This window comes from Natator depressus, chromosome 4, assembly GCF_965152275.1.
Source record: "Natator depressus isolate rNatDep1 chromosome 4, rNatDep2.hap1, whole genome shotgun sequence".
NCBI lineage: Eukaryota > Metazoa > Chordata > Testudines > Cheloniidae > Natator > Natator depressus.
In genome coordinates this window covers 103,557,337-103,569,888 of record NC_134237.1, presented here as the reverse complement: position 1 = coordinate 103,569,888, position 12,552 = coordinate 103,557,337, and the positions used below count along the sequence as shown (strand labels likewise).

At 39.5% G+C, this 12,552-nt stretch overlaps 1 long non-coding RNA gene across 1 annotated transcript in view; it reads left to right on the top strand.

Annotated features, from left to right (window-relative positions):
• The first annotated feature begins 660 nt into the window (after positions 1–660).
• Positions 661–12,552, top strand: part of LOC141985951 (uncharacterized) — a 34,221-nt gene continuing 22,329 nt past the window's right edge. Inside the window, exon 1 of the long non-coding RNA XR_012639075.1 lies at positions 661–784. This is a non-coding gene — a long non-coding RNA (uncharacterized LOC141985951). The remainder of the gene's footprint in view (positions 785–12,552) is intronic.

The following is a 12,552-nucleotide window of genomic DNA, read 5'->3' as shown; positions in this document are numbered from 1 at the left end:
ACCCCATAATGTTATCTGTATAGTTAAGATGATGTTTTCCAATGTACTATACTTTGCTTGTATCAACACATCTGCCTTTTTGTTGCCTAGTCACCCAGTTTTGAGAGATCCTTTTGTAGCTCTTCACAGTCTGCCTGAGACTTAACTATCTTGAGTAGTTTTGTACCATCTGCAAATTTTGCCTCCTCACTTTTTACCCCTTTTTCCAGATCATTTATGAATATGTTGAATGGGACAGTATAGACCCCTGGGGGACACCACTATTTCCCTCTCTGTATTCTGAGAACTGACCATTTGTTCCTACCCTTTGTTTCCTATCTTTTAACCAGTTACAGATCCATGAGAGGACCTTCCCTCTTATCCCATCACAGCTTACTTTAAGAGCTTTTGGTGAGGAACCTTGTCAAAGGCTTTCTGAAAATCTAAGTACACTATATCCACTGGATCATTGTCTACATGCTTTTGACCCCCTCAAAGAATTCTGGAAGATTGGTGAGGTATGATTTCCCTTTACAAAAACCATGTTGACTTTTCCCCAACAAATTATGTTTATCTAGGTGTCTGACAATTTTGTTCTTTACTATAGTTTCAACCAGTTTGCCCAGTACTGAAGCCAGGCTTACCCGCCTGTAATTGCTGGGATCTGCTCTGAAGCCCTTTTTAAAAATTGGTGTCACGTTAGCTGTCCTCCAGTCGTTTGGTACAGAAGCTGATTTAAATGATGGGTTACTACTACAGTTAGTAGTTCTGCAGTTTCACATTTGAGTTCCTTCAGAACTCTTGGGTGAGTACCATCTGGTCCTGGTGACTTATTACTGTTTAGTTGATCAATTTGTTCCAAAACCTCCTCTAACAACACCTCAGTCTGGGGCAGTTCCTCAGATTTGTCACCTAAAAAGAATGGGTCAGGTCTGGGAATCTCTCTCACATCCTCAGCTGTGAAGACCAATGCAAAGAATTCATGGCCTTATCATTCTTGAGTGCTACTTTAGCATCTCAATCATCCAGTGGCCCCACTGGTTGTTTAGCAGTCTTCCTGTTTCTGATGTACTTTTTTGCTATTTCTTTTTGAGTTGTTGGCTGGCTGTTCAAGTTCTTTTTTGGGCCTCCTAATTATATTTTTACATTTCAGTTGCCAGAGTTTGTGCTCCTATTTTCCTCACTAGGATTTAACTTCCACTTTTTAGAGGATGCCTTTTTGTCTCTCAGTACTTCTTATACGTTGTGGTTTAGCCACAGTGGCACTTTTCTGGTTTTCTTAGTATGTTTTTTAATTTGGGTATACGTTTAAATTGAGCCTCTATTATGGTGTCTTTTAAAAGTTTCCATGCAGCTCGCAGGGATTTCATTTTTGGCACTGTATCTTTTAATTTCTGTTTAACTAACTTCCTCATTTTTTGTATAGTCCCCCTTTCTGAAATTAAATGCTACAGTGTTGGACTGCTGTGGTGTTTTCCCCACCACAGGGATGGTAAATCCTATTCTTATAACCTGCAATTAACCAAGAAAATCCAGGGAAACCATATGATTTCATATCAGATGATAGATTAATAGGTTAGTATGACAAGGTCTATCAGGCTCTCTGCCCCCTGCTAGAGGTGTCAGTTCCCTGAGACCCTTCTGCTTAAGGAAAACCCTCTCAGTCCATATGACCAACAAGACTTAGCCCACCAGAGACATAGAAGGGACAATCAACAACCAGCCAGCCATTTAAGAAGGCCTGACTGCTTCCTAACCTAGGAACACTGGGTGAGGCTGGGGCAGGAGAACAGAGCTTCATTCCTAACCTTGACATGAAGTGCTGTGCACATTCAGTTGTCATTTTATGTTTGTTCAATAGTTTAGAGGTACAGGAAAAAAAAAAAAGCAAGAGTTTGGCTAACTGCTTAAAGACGGATGCCAAGCTCACAGCACAGGCCACTGTGCTCCAGACATGTCACACCTTGTAAACTGAGGCAGGGAGTGCATGTAGTGTCAGGCTCAACCAGAAAAGGGTGCTGAGGGAAGACCACACCTGTGACAGCTAGGCACATAGAAGTGTCAAAAGAGTTCTGTATTTTGTTTGCAGAAACTCCAAGGTTCATAAAAATAAGTTTAATAACAAAGCCAATAGTATAACACTACTCAATATGGTATGAAGCTTTTTAGACATATTTCAGAGTGCTTTACATAAGTAGTTATCATCCCTGTTTTACGTTATGAGAAAGTGAGGCAGATAAATTTGAATAGAAACATTCAAAACTGGTATCCACTTTTTCATACTTCAGATATTTGATCCCCATATACAGTCTGATTTTCATTGATGCTGTAAACTTTCTGGATTAATTATTTCTGTGGAGTTGCTGATGCTTTGCACCTCTGATCTTAGGTCTAATGATGCTGATACAAAGCCCCCTGAAGGTGGGCTTGCCCAAGGTGGCAGAGAATCAGCATCAGAGCTGGAAACAGAACTCAGGTCTGGCCCCTGGTGCACATGAATTATGATACTTTCGCCCCCAGCACCTGTCTCTTTCAGTGCATAGGATGGACAGTGCCCACTGAGTAAGCAGCTATTCAATATTTTGTTGTATTGCCATTGTACAATGTGTTTCCTGATGTCTTATTTGCCACACACTATCCACAATAATAATAATTTCCTCATGGGCTTTTTGATGACATTCATCACTACAGTATGAGTGTTTCATAAACAATGAATTTATCTTCACACTTCTGAGATGAGGGGATGGCATAATTACCATCTTAATCTACCAGTACCTTGATCCCTCATTAAGTTAAGACGTGTCCACTAATTTTGGATGCACAGTTTGAGATACTTAGGAACTGATTTTTCAAATAATTCATCCTTATAGTATATTAAAAAAACAAACCACCACCACCACCCACACCCACACACTGTTCTAAGCACAACTCCCATTGGTTTCAGTTGCAGCTGTGAGCACTCAGCACTTTTCCAAATCGGACTCAATGGTCTCATCTCAGGCACCTGGAAAATGAGGAATACATAATGGCCACCCATGTAGAAGTTTTAAGCGACTTGCCTAGCATCAAAGGCACTATGACAGATGGGAGGGGAGTAGAATTCAATTCTCCAGAGCAATGTGCAACTGCCTTCACCCTAAGACCTTCATATCTTTTACTGAACTCCCCTGTTTCCTTCATTACACTTTCCAACTTCTGCAACAAAGGAGGTGGGAGTCTACAGATAGCAGCCTCTTTCACTACATAATTTAGTCATCCTCAAAACACTGGCCATCCTGTGCAGTGAATGAGGGAGGGTCTTACTGAAAAAATACTGTGTGTTCACAAGGCTGTAATTAAAGAATATCATAAAGCATACAAACAAGAGGGGCAAATTAAGGTTGCACAGGTAACTTGAGTATTTGATTGGCAACCTTGACATTAATAGTTTTATGTGATTTTTATGTACCTCCAACTGAAAAAAAAAAAACCCCAAACCCCACAAACACAGAAGGATTCCAGGATGCAGCTGATTGCATGTGTATGTCCATTACCTATACCACCAAGAATTAAGCTTGCATTGGATTCCTCAGGGGTTGTTTGCCTTTTATATTTCACTAAACTTTAAGTACAGAAAAAGAAATCTAGCAGCTGTGCAGAAGTTTCCTGGATTTAATTAAGAAAATGGTAAGTAATTTCCTCTTCCTATAATGAAATTAAGCAATTTAGCTTTCCATGGAAAGCATCTTTACCAACAGATATTTAGAGCTATGTGAATACCTTAAGAGTCGGAGAATATTTACTGAAATAACTGAATTAGCTTCAGCTGCATTTGGGCTTTTGCATTTGTTTTCCACAATTATAACAATTGAGTTTACTGGGGATAATGGTCATAGAAACAGCAGCTGTGTTCCCCAACCCCCAGAAAAAAAAACAAACACAATTACAAGCTATTTGTAGGAAACAAATTCTGAACATATTAATGCCCTCTTCGAAAAGGTCATCATTGTTTATTCTTCCCAACAGTAGGAAAGTCCTGTTCTCGTCAGGAAAGAAGTACTTCTGTACTTTCAGGAAGCAGAAAGAGATGCTGTGGGGAACAAGTGAAGAGAGGGAGCAATAGACCTTACTAAAGTAGTATGTGCCCTCAGTTCCACTGAGAACAATAGAACACCACAGATATTTTGAAAGTGGGCTGTTCTTTGTAGAACATTCTTCTTCATTATTATTCTTATTATTCTTCATTCCTGACTTTTCCACCTTACAGATAACACAAGCCCTAAAGACAGGTGTTGGTGTGTGAGTTAGATGGAAAGGGGCAGATATTGTGTGATACATCACAATGGTTTGGTTTCACTTCTTTAAAATGTTGTAACTCCATTGATTTAAATGGGCTTATAAGAGGATTGATTGTGACCAGAGACACATGTAGTTACTTATGTGTTCTATAAACATTAAATATGAAAAGTAGAAAGGATTTATATTTGAAGACAAGAAATAGAATAGGCTGACCTACAAAGATTAAACTCGTATCCAGCATCTGATGAAACTTGCTAAAGAGCTCAGAAAAAAAAAATATCTAGAGATACTAGAGATTTAGCCACTGTACTTCTAAGCACAGTATTAAAACATTTGAGAAATAAACCATCTTAGACAGTTCTCACTATCCGATGTCTAGAATACCACCTGGGTTGAGTTCTACAAGAACGATGCCAATTGACAGCAGTGAATTTACCCTCTGTTCTTTATGGATGAAAGGTGATACCAATGGTTAGACAAAGCTACCAGCATTTAAATAACTACACTGTTTGCCTTCATTTGCTTAAACTAATCAATTTAGCAAAAAAAATATACTGGCCTGAAAAGATCTAAGCAAGAGATCAGTGTAAGCAACACTACACTAGAAGTAGACCTGGTAGATAGATATTGTACCTTAGAGAATCCTCAGAAACGATTCCCTTCTTGCTTCCCCTTTGCTCTAGAGGAAGGGGTAGTAATTGCTGTTGGTATGACCCAGCCACAAGCTCTAACACTGCCCATGTCAGCTCAGCTACACTACCTGGCCTATTGGAGAGAAGAGCCAGGACTCCCCTCATTCACTTTATGTGGTGTAACTTATGCAATGTAGTGCTGCTTACTGTTAAAATGCCTGGGCCTAACTTCTACATTGCCTAGGCAAAAGAGTGAAGAGGGGATGCTTATTTTCTTTCATCCCATGCATATCCAAGTCACAACAACACCCATTTATAATGCAGATCTCAAAGTATTTTTAAAATATTAAAAAATTAAGCCTCCCATCACATGGGAGGCAATTAAACACTCAATCCCCATTTTAACAATGAGAAAACCAAGGTACAGAGAAGTTGTGTTTCAGAGTAACAGCCGTGTTAGTCTGTATTCGCAAAAAGAAAAGGAGTACTTGTGGCACCTTAGAGAGTAACCAATTTATTTGAGCATAAGCTCTCGTGAGCTACAGCTCACTTCATCGGATGCATACTGTGTGATTTGCTAAAGAGTCACTCAACAATCTGAATGAGAACCTAGATCACCTGACTTGCAGGCAATGCTTCCTTTTGAATGTAATTGAACAGCCTCTTAAAGAATCAATAAAATTTAGTTTATAGGTATGCCTTAAAATGAAGTGGCACCCAGTATAGTTATATAGATAAATAGTAAGTCTTCTATGGTTCTGAGGGCATTTCAGCCTATTAGTCTCTTAGTGGAGTAAAGTTGTAGGTTAAAAACAGAGCACTGTGAAGTTACAATAAATTCATAAAATCATATTCCAATTAGAGAACATGTTCCTACTTATGGAACACTCAGTGCAAATATATTTTTGTAAAGTATTGAAGCAGAGCTTCTGTAATATGTATTGTGTTCATCCCAGCCAAGTAGTTCCCTATTAATGCATAATTATGGGCACTTTGCTTATAAAGTTACTGCTATAAATAGGATGCTTTCATATTTATGATGTAATAAGCTGAGAAGTGTTCAGAGAAGCTCAGACAGCTGAACAATGAATATATATATTCACACACTGAATAAAGCTTAGGTCACCATCATTCTGTTATACACCTTTCAGAGGTTTGTTTTCAGGTGTTTTAACTGTTTATTATTCAACAATAGAGATACCTATGTATACCAAAGGTAATTAGCTGAATGCCATATTATGCTAGCTACTAACCTGTTACATTTACACTTCCTATGTGTGTCATAGTACAAGTAATACAATATGGGTGCACAGCAGGATCAAAGTGCATACTCTGTAACAAATGGAAGTTTAACCATATTTAAAAGAAAAAAAACTGATTTTCTCTGCTACACTGTGTATAGGGGTTTTTTTTTTTAGACCTGCATAATATACCACATGCAATTTCTTCAGTGTCAGCCATATTCAGTATATGTATTACTTTTCTTTAGTTTGGATCCCAGTATTAAATTTAGGCAGGTACATGGCTTTTTTGTTATTGTGAGGAGGTGGGGGATAGAATTAGGAAGTCATTATTTCCTTTTTGGAGGCCTTAAAAAAACTTCAAAAGAATATGTTGTGTAAAGGATACTTGAGGAATAGTGGTGAAAAAAAAGAAGCTATAATAATTTAGGAGTCAAGGTCATAAAGATTAAGAAGTGAAAGAAATATCAGAATTGTTCTGTATTTGTTTCAATTGACTTGTTTCCTTAACTGAAACCTGTCACTTTTCTGACCACGGTTTCTCCTTTTTTTTGTGGACCATAAATAAATATGTACTGAAGTTTTTATTACAGTACCATCTACAGGCCCCAACTAAGATTGTTGTTAATTGTTGTTATGGTTAATTGTTGTCCATAACCATACTTTGAGACAGATACTGTGCTATGGAGCTTACAATGTATACAGATAAGACAGAGTGGGGGGAAGGAAGTATTGGTAATTGTTGTTATACTGACCTCATTTTTACAGATACCTACCTCTTATACAGCCTCTTCAGCAGTTTTGTAATTATAGGTTTCCTCATTATACTGATGGGGAATAAAATACAGAGATATTAAGTGACTTGCCTGAGGTTGAACAGGAAGTTCATGGGAGAGCTTGGAAATTACTTCAGGTCTCCTAAGGCTTAGTCCACTACTTAAAAGGAAAAAAAAAATATCTTTCCTTTCTAATTGAGGTTCAAATAGGTAGCTGAAATAGTAATAGCTGGCTTTCAACAAGTATTATTTTGAATACATGAAAGAATGAGAAGAAAGGAAGAGATTAATTTTCCTTCTGCTGCAGCACTGCTGGTTTGGTCAATTCAACACAGGGCTGAGTTGTGGGGAGGGGAGGGTGAAATGGGGACAGAGTTTTCCTGACACCTGGAGCATAGCAAGTTTGGCAGTGTTTTGTCTTTTGCACCTCGCACAGATCTGGAGAGAAAGGAGTGCTAGAAGGAGGTCTCAATAACCTCTCTTTTGCCCTGCAGTATGACTAGCCAGTATGTTTCTTATCTTCTACATTTTACAGATGCAAGAGGAAGGAAAATGGGTGAGCCTCAGGTGACTTAAGAAAGTAAAGAGATAAGGAAGAGTCAGGTGACCTGGGAAGGGAGTGTTATGGAGGGGAATATGAGAAATGGAGAACATGGCAGGCACAGGGAAAGATGAGAGGAAACAGGGTTAGAGGCAGTGAGAGATGAGGGAGAACTCAGGGAAGCATAGGAAGACAGGAACTGTCAGGCTGAATCAGACTTGAGGTCTACCTAGTTCAGTGTCCTGTTTCAATTCAAAATTGAAATTTTTATTTTGTGTTGCTTTTTAGAGCTGAATTTTTCCAGAGCTCAAAAAGTTGAATATTTGGGTATTCCTCTGTGTCCCCTTTTTTGCCATTAGATGCAGTAGAATGAATGAGTAGAAGAGGTTCTTTACACTTCCCCCCTTTCTACTTTACCTTTCAAAAGTTCTCCTCTTTAGAAAAGTTTGAGTTACAAAAGGAAAAAAATGAAAGATCATAAGTTTGCACCTGTAGCTTTTCAAAAGAGTCAAGGAAGTTTTGAAAATGTGGAATTAAGAAACCAAACCGGTGGGGGGGGGGGGGGGAAGAGAGAGAAACCAAAAAACCCTAAAAGACTATATGCAACTGTAGACACAATTCATTGTTTCACTCATTGCAAAGGAGAATAAAAGAGTGAGGAAATGAAAATTCAAAATTTTCAAAGGTTTTCAATTTTCTAAAACCAAAAATGAAATGAGAGTTCATTTCATTTAGAGTCCCAATAATTTTGATGAAGACATTTCCCCATAAGAAGTTTCATTTGGGGGGGGGGGGGGGGGGAGGGAGGGAGCAGGAAATGTTTTCAATCAACATTTTGACCAGCTCTAATACAGAGTATACATTATAAGTATCTTTTCACTGAAATCTGACCAGCTCCTATATGAAATACAATAGCTGCTTTGGAGCACAGAGCAAAGTTACAAATACTGGAAGGTAGATAATCACAACAAGCTTCAGAATTCCTATAGCAGTGGCTCTCAATCCTTTTCCATATCACGAACTATGTTACCTCAGAAAAAAAGGTTTGGAATCTATGCCCCATTTACCGATAAAGAAAGGAAGGGATAGTCACTAGTCTCCTGGACTGGCAGATTGAAAATCCATATCCTATAACATTTTTCAGAAGTAGCTTCTGAAAAGCAACTGGGTTTGCCCCAGCTAGTTATACAACCATATACAGTAAGTAGTGTTACAACTGTAGTTATACAACATAATAAAGGCACAAAGTTCAGAAAGCTAGTTCTCCGGTGGCATCTGCATTTCTGTATCATTACTACTCGGAAGGGTCCACTAGAAATTCCTTACAGTGCTGTTGTCTGAATTCTGGCTCTGCATTTGACCTCACTATTCTTTTAAAGTTACTTTTTAAAATGAAGCTGTATTGAGTGAGGAAAGTTTTAAAGCAACAGAATTTGATCAAGGTCTACATTTGTTTCCACTTTATTCTTTTAAGTTTCCTTATAATTATAATATAAAGTAGCATTTGTTTTTGTTTGACTTTGAGAGAATTGAATAGCTTTGTAAAAAAAACAAACAAAACCACACCCCACAATCCTTTCCTGGAAGGAAATTTAGACAGTGCAGAGTTTTTCTTGGCCTTTACAAACAAACTAGCTACACATATGCAACCCCTTAACCTTTAATATGTGGCTATGAAGTGTAAGTCAGTGCAGAATTTGGCCCATTGTTTACAATGGAAACATAACTGTTGGCCTTACTTGGGGTTAACGATCTGGTAAACAGAAGTGAGAGGGAAACAAGTTGTTATGAATGTGTAATGTACCTATCTGAAAGTCCTGTAAAATGTAATGCACAGATTAAATTGTAACTTAAAATCAAAGATTCTGAGCAGGTCATATTCCACTATAAAGAATACGTTGCAGGTTTCCTTTGAGAATCCCAGGGCACTTTGCAAATTTTGAGAGTATTTTGAGATGGCAAGAATCAGTTTATTTGGTTGTTATATATTCCTCTCTTGGCACATCTCTAATGCCAAATAGCTTCTTGGCCGAAAGATTTTATGCCATGTGATAGCACATCTCTGAACTAAGCAAACGAAAAATAACCCAAACAGCTGGAAAACCGTGATGTCTGCTGGTTCACAAACAATGCAGGCACTTTTGTGTTCTCTGCTTCTGTCCATGCAATAAAATCTAATAGAATATTGAATATCTGAATTGATTATCTAACTTTCCAAACCAATAAAATAGAACTGCCAGAACAAACTGCATGTGGTCCTGGATGCTATTCTGACACTTCTAGGGGAGACTTTTTCCTTGTTATCATTTCCACAATGAGTGTTACAGTATGTACGTTATTTCTTGTTCCTTAGTCTAAATTAGACAGCTATGGACAATAATATTTTAGTATACAAAATGATACAGTAAATGTGGGGAAATTATGTTAAAGAACAAGACCAGTACAGTTGGTGCAAGTGAGCCTCTTGTTAGCAGTCTCAGCTGAAAGACCACAGATTGAATATGGTCAATATGCCTCTAGTACTCTCTGTTGTGCAGAAAGGCACTAAACAATGGAGAATATGCACAGGGAAGATTATATGCATCTGATCTGTGCTGGTGCCATGCTGCTCCTGGTGAGGAATTAAGTAAAGGAACCACTTTGCAACGCTGAATGTGGCTGGGAACATCTGGTCATGGTTGGAGGTAGCAGGATGCTGCAACTACATGCCCATGCAAATACTATGTTGCTAGTCTCGACATCTAGTCCATTAGAAATATACTACAGAACCTCTTATAGCTCCCCCTTCATGTACATGCCTTAGCAGCATTCTGCACTATTCCATGCCCTTTAGGGCATTCAATTCCATCATATTACAATCCAAACTGCAGATCTCACTCCCTTCTCTCCTCTATCAGTATCTAGTCCAACTTTAGCCACAAGCTTTTCTTCTTATCTCCCACTTGAGCTCGTAACCACATCTGCCACCCTCATCAGGCATTAGTACTGCCATTCTTGTGTCTAATTGTATCTCCGTAAACCCCTGCCTTTCACAGAGTGATCTCCTTCCCATAATCAGTATTGTCAGCTTCCTTGCACCTGGATACCTAGTTTCAGCCAGCAGCAGATGTTTCAGAGCTCTGCCTGGAGTTTGGCAGAGTTATCAGGGTATACTCTCAAATTCCTTGCTTGGGGGAGTTTTATCTCAAATTTAAAAAAAAAAATCTGCAATTCCTATTCCACATTCATATGCAATTTTACTCCTGCTTCCCATGGACTTTGCCCTAAATCAGACTTAGTGTTTATGGATGAAAGATTTCTTCAAATGTTGTTCCTCCAAAAAGGGGAAGGCACATTGGTATGGTGGTATATGGAACCTGTAGATTGTTTGATCCTAGAGTGTGCTCCTAGTAGAGGTGCATACCATTACAGTTCCCTGCCTGTTTCCCTTCAGGTTACTAGAAATAATCCAGTCACAGACAAAGCCATTGAAACAATATTCCCCCTCTCCTAGGATCTAATTTATTAACCATCATTCAGTTCACCAAAAGGTCCTTTCCACTCACCACTCACAGTCTTCCTCCTCCTTGGGATAGTGGGTTTCATATCCTGGCCTCTCCAGCCCATGTGCTCACCCCTCAAATTGAGAGTCTTGAAACACACCTTTTTGGGACTATATCCCAACTGACTTCTCCCTCACAGGAATGTCTTCAGCAGATCCCTTCCTTGAGGGGCATTGGAGCCTCCTTTTCAATTATTCATCTAATAAACTAATTATGTTCTTGATCCTCCCCAGGTGGGTCTAATAACATCAAACACCTCTCATTACTACCTGGGAGAGAGGAGAGACTTGCCCACACTCCCCAAAACACTTGGTTTTGCAATACTACAACACCTAACTCTGAGGTGCCCAGAAAATCACTAGAGCAACACTAAGATACACAAAGCCTGAGTTAGACACCTAGGCTCCCCATAAAATGAACAGGGAGAGAGAGGCACCTAAGAATGGGATCCACAAAAGCCAGCAACGGTATATGCTGACAAAAAGGGTGTGTCCTAAGCTCCACCCCTCTCCTGGAGATAGATAAGTGCCTAAGCCCTGACTGTGGGAAGGCACTTAACTATGCTTGCAATCCATAATCAGGAACTCCTCTCCTGGAGTCTGGCAGCTTAGGTGCGTAAATTGTTTCTTGTGAGAATGAGTTAGGCACCTGCCTCACTCCACACAAAACAGGGGGAGTGGCAGTGCTGCTGTCTCTCACAGTGCTTTGCTAGTGACAAGCAGCAAACCCCTCCGGGCACTGTTATCATTCAGCACAACAACATGTGGAGCCCCAGATCCAGCTAAATTGAATCCTGAGCCACACATGAATCACACACAGAGAAGGGCACCAGGAAATCTCCCAAGTCTCCAGCCTTGCACCCCAGAACTGCGCCCTCTTGTCCCGGTGAGAAGCATGACCAGTGCAAGTTCATTACCCACTCCACCCTTCCCTCGATGTGGAGAGGACACACATTAACCTTTGTAAACTGAGTTGAGATTTCCCAAGCACTTCAACCAAAACACACTGTTTTAGGGAATATATAAATTGATTAACTACAGAAAGATAGATGTTAAGTGATTATAATTGGCAGGCACAAAAGGTCAGAGATAGTTACCAAAGAAGATAAAAGTTAAGCATGCAGACTAAAGCATAAACCTTTTAACAAGGCAATATTTGGATCAAGCAGTTTTTCTCCCCCACTGGATGTTGCAGGTAGGTTACAGTTCTTAATCATAGAATATCAGGGTTGGAAGGAACCTCAGGAGGTCATCTAGTCCAAACCCCTGCTCAAAGCAGGACCAATCCCCAACTAAATCATCCCAGCCAGCCTGACCTTAAAAACCTCAAAGGAAGGAGATTCCACCACTTCCCTAGGTAACGCATTCCAGTGTTTCACCACCCTCCTAGTGAAAAAGTTTTTCCTAATATCCAACCTAAACCTCCCCCACTGCAACTTGAGACCATTACTCCTTGTTCTGTCATCAGCTACCGCTGAGAACAGTCTAGATCCATCCTCTTTGGAACCCCCTTTCAGGTAGTTGAAAGCAACTATCAAAACCCCCCTCATTCTTCTCTTCCGCA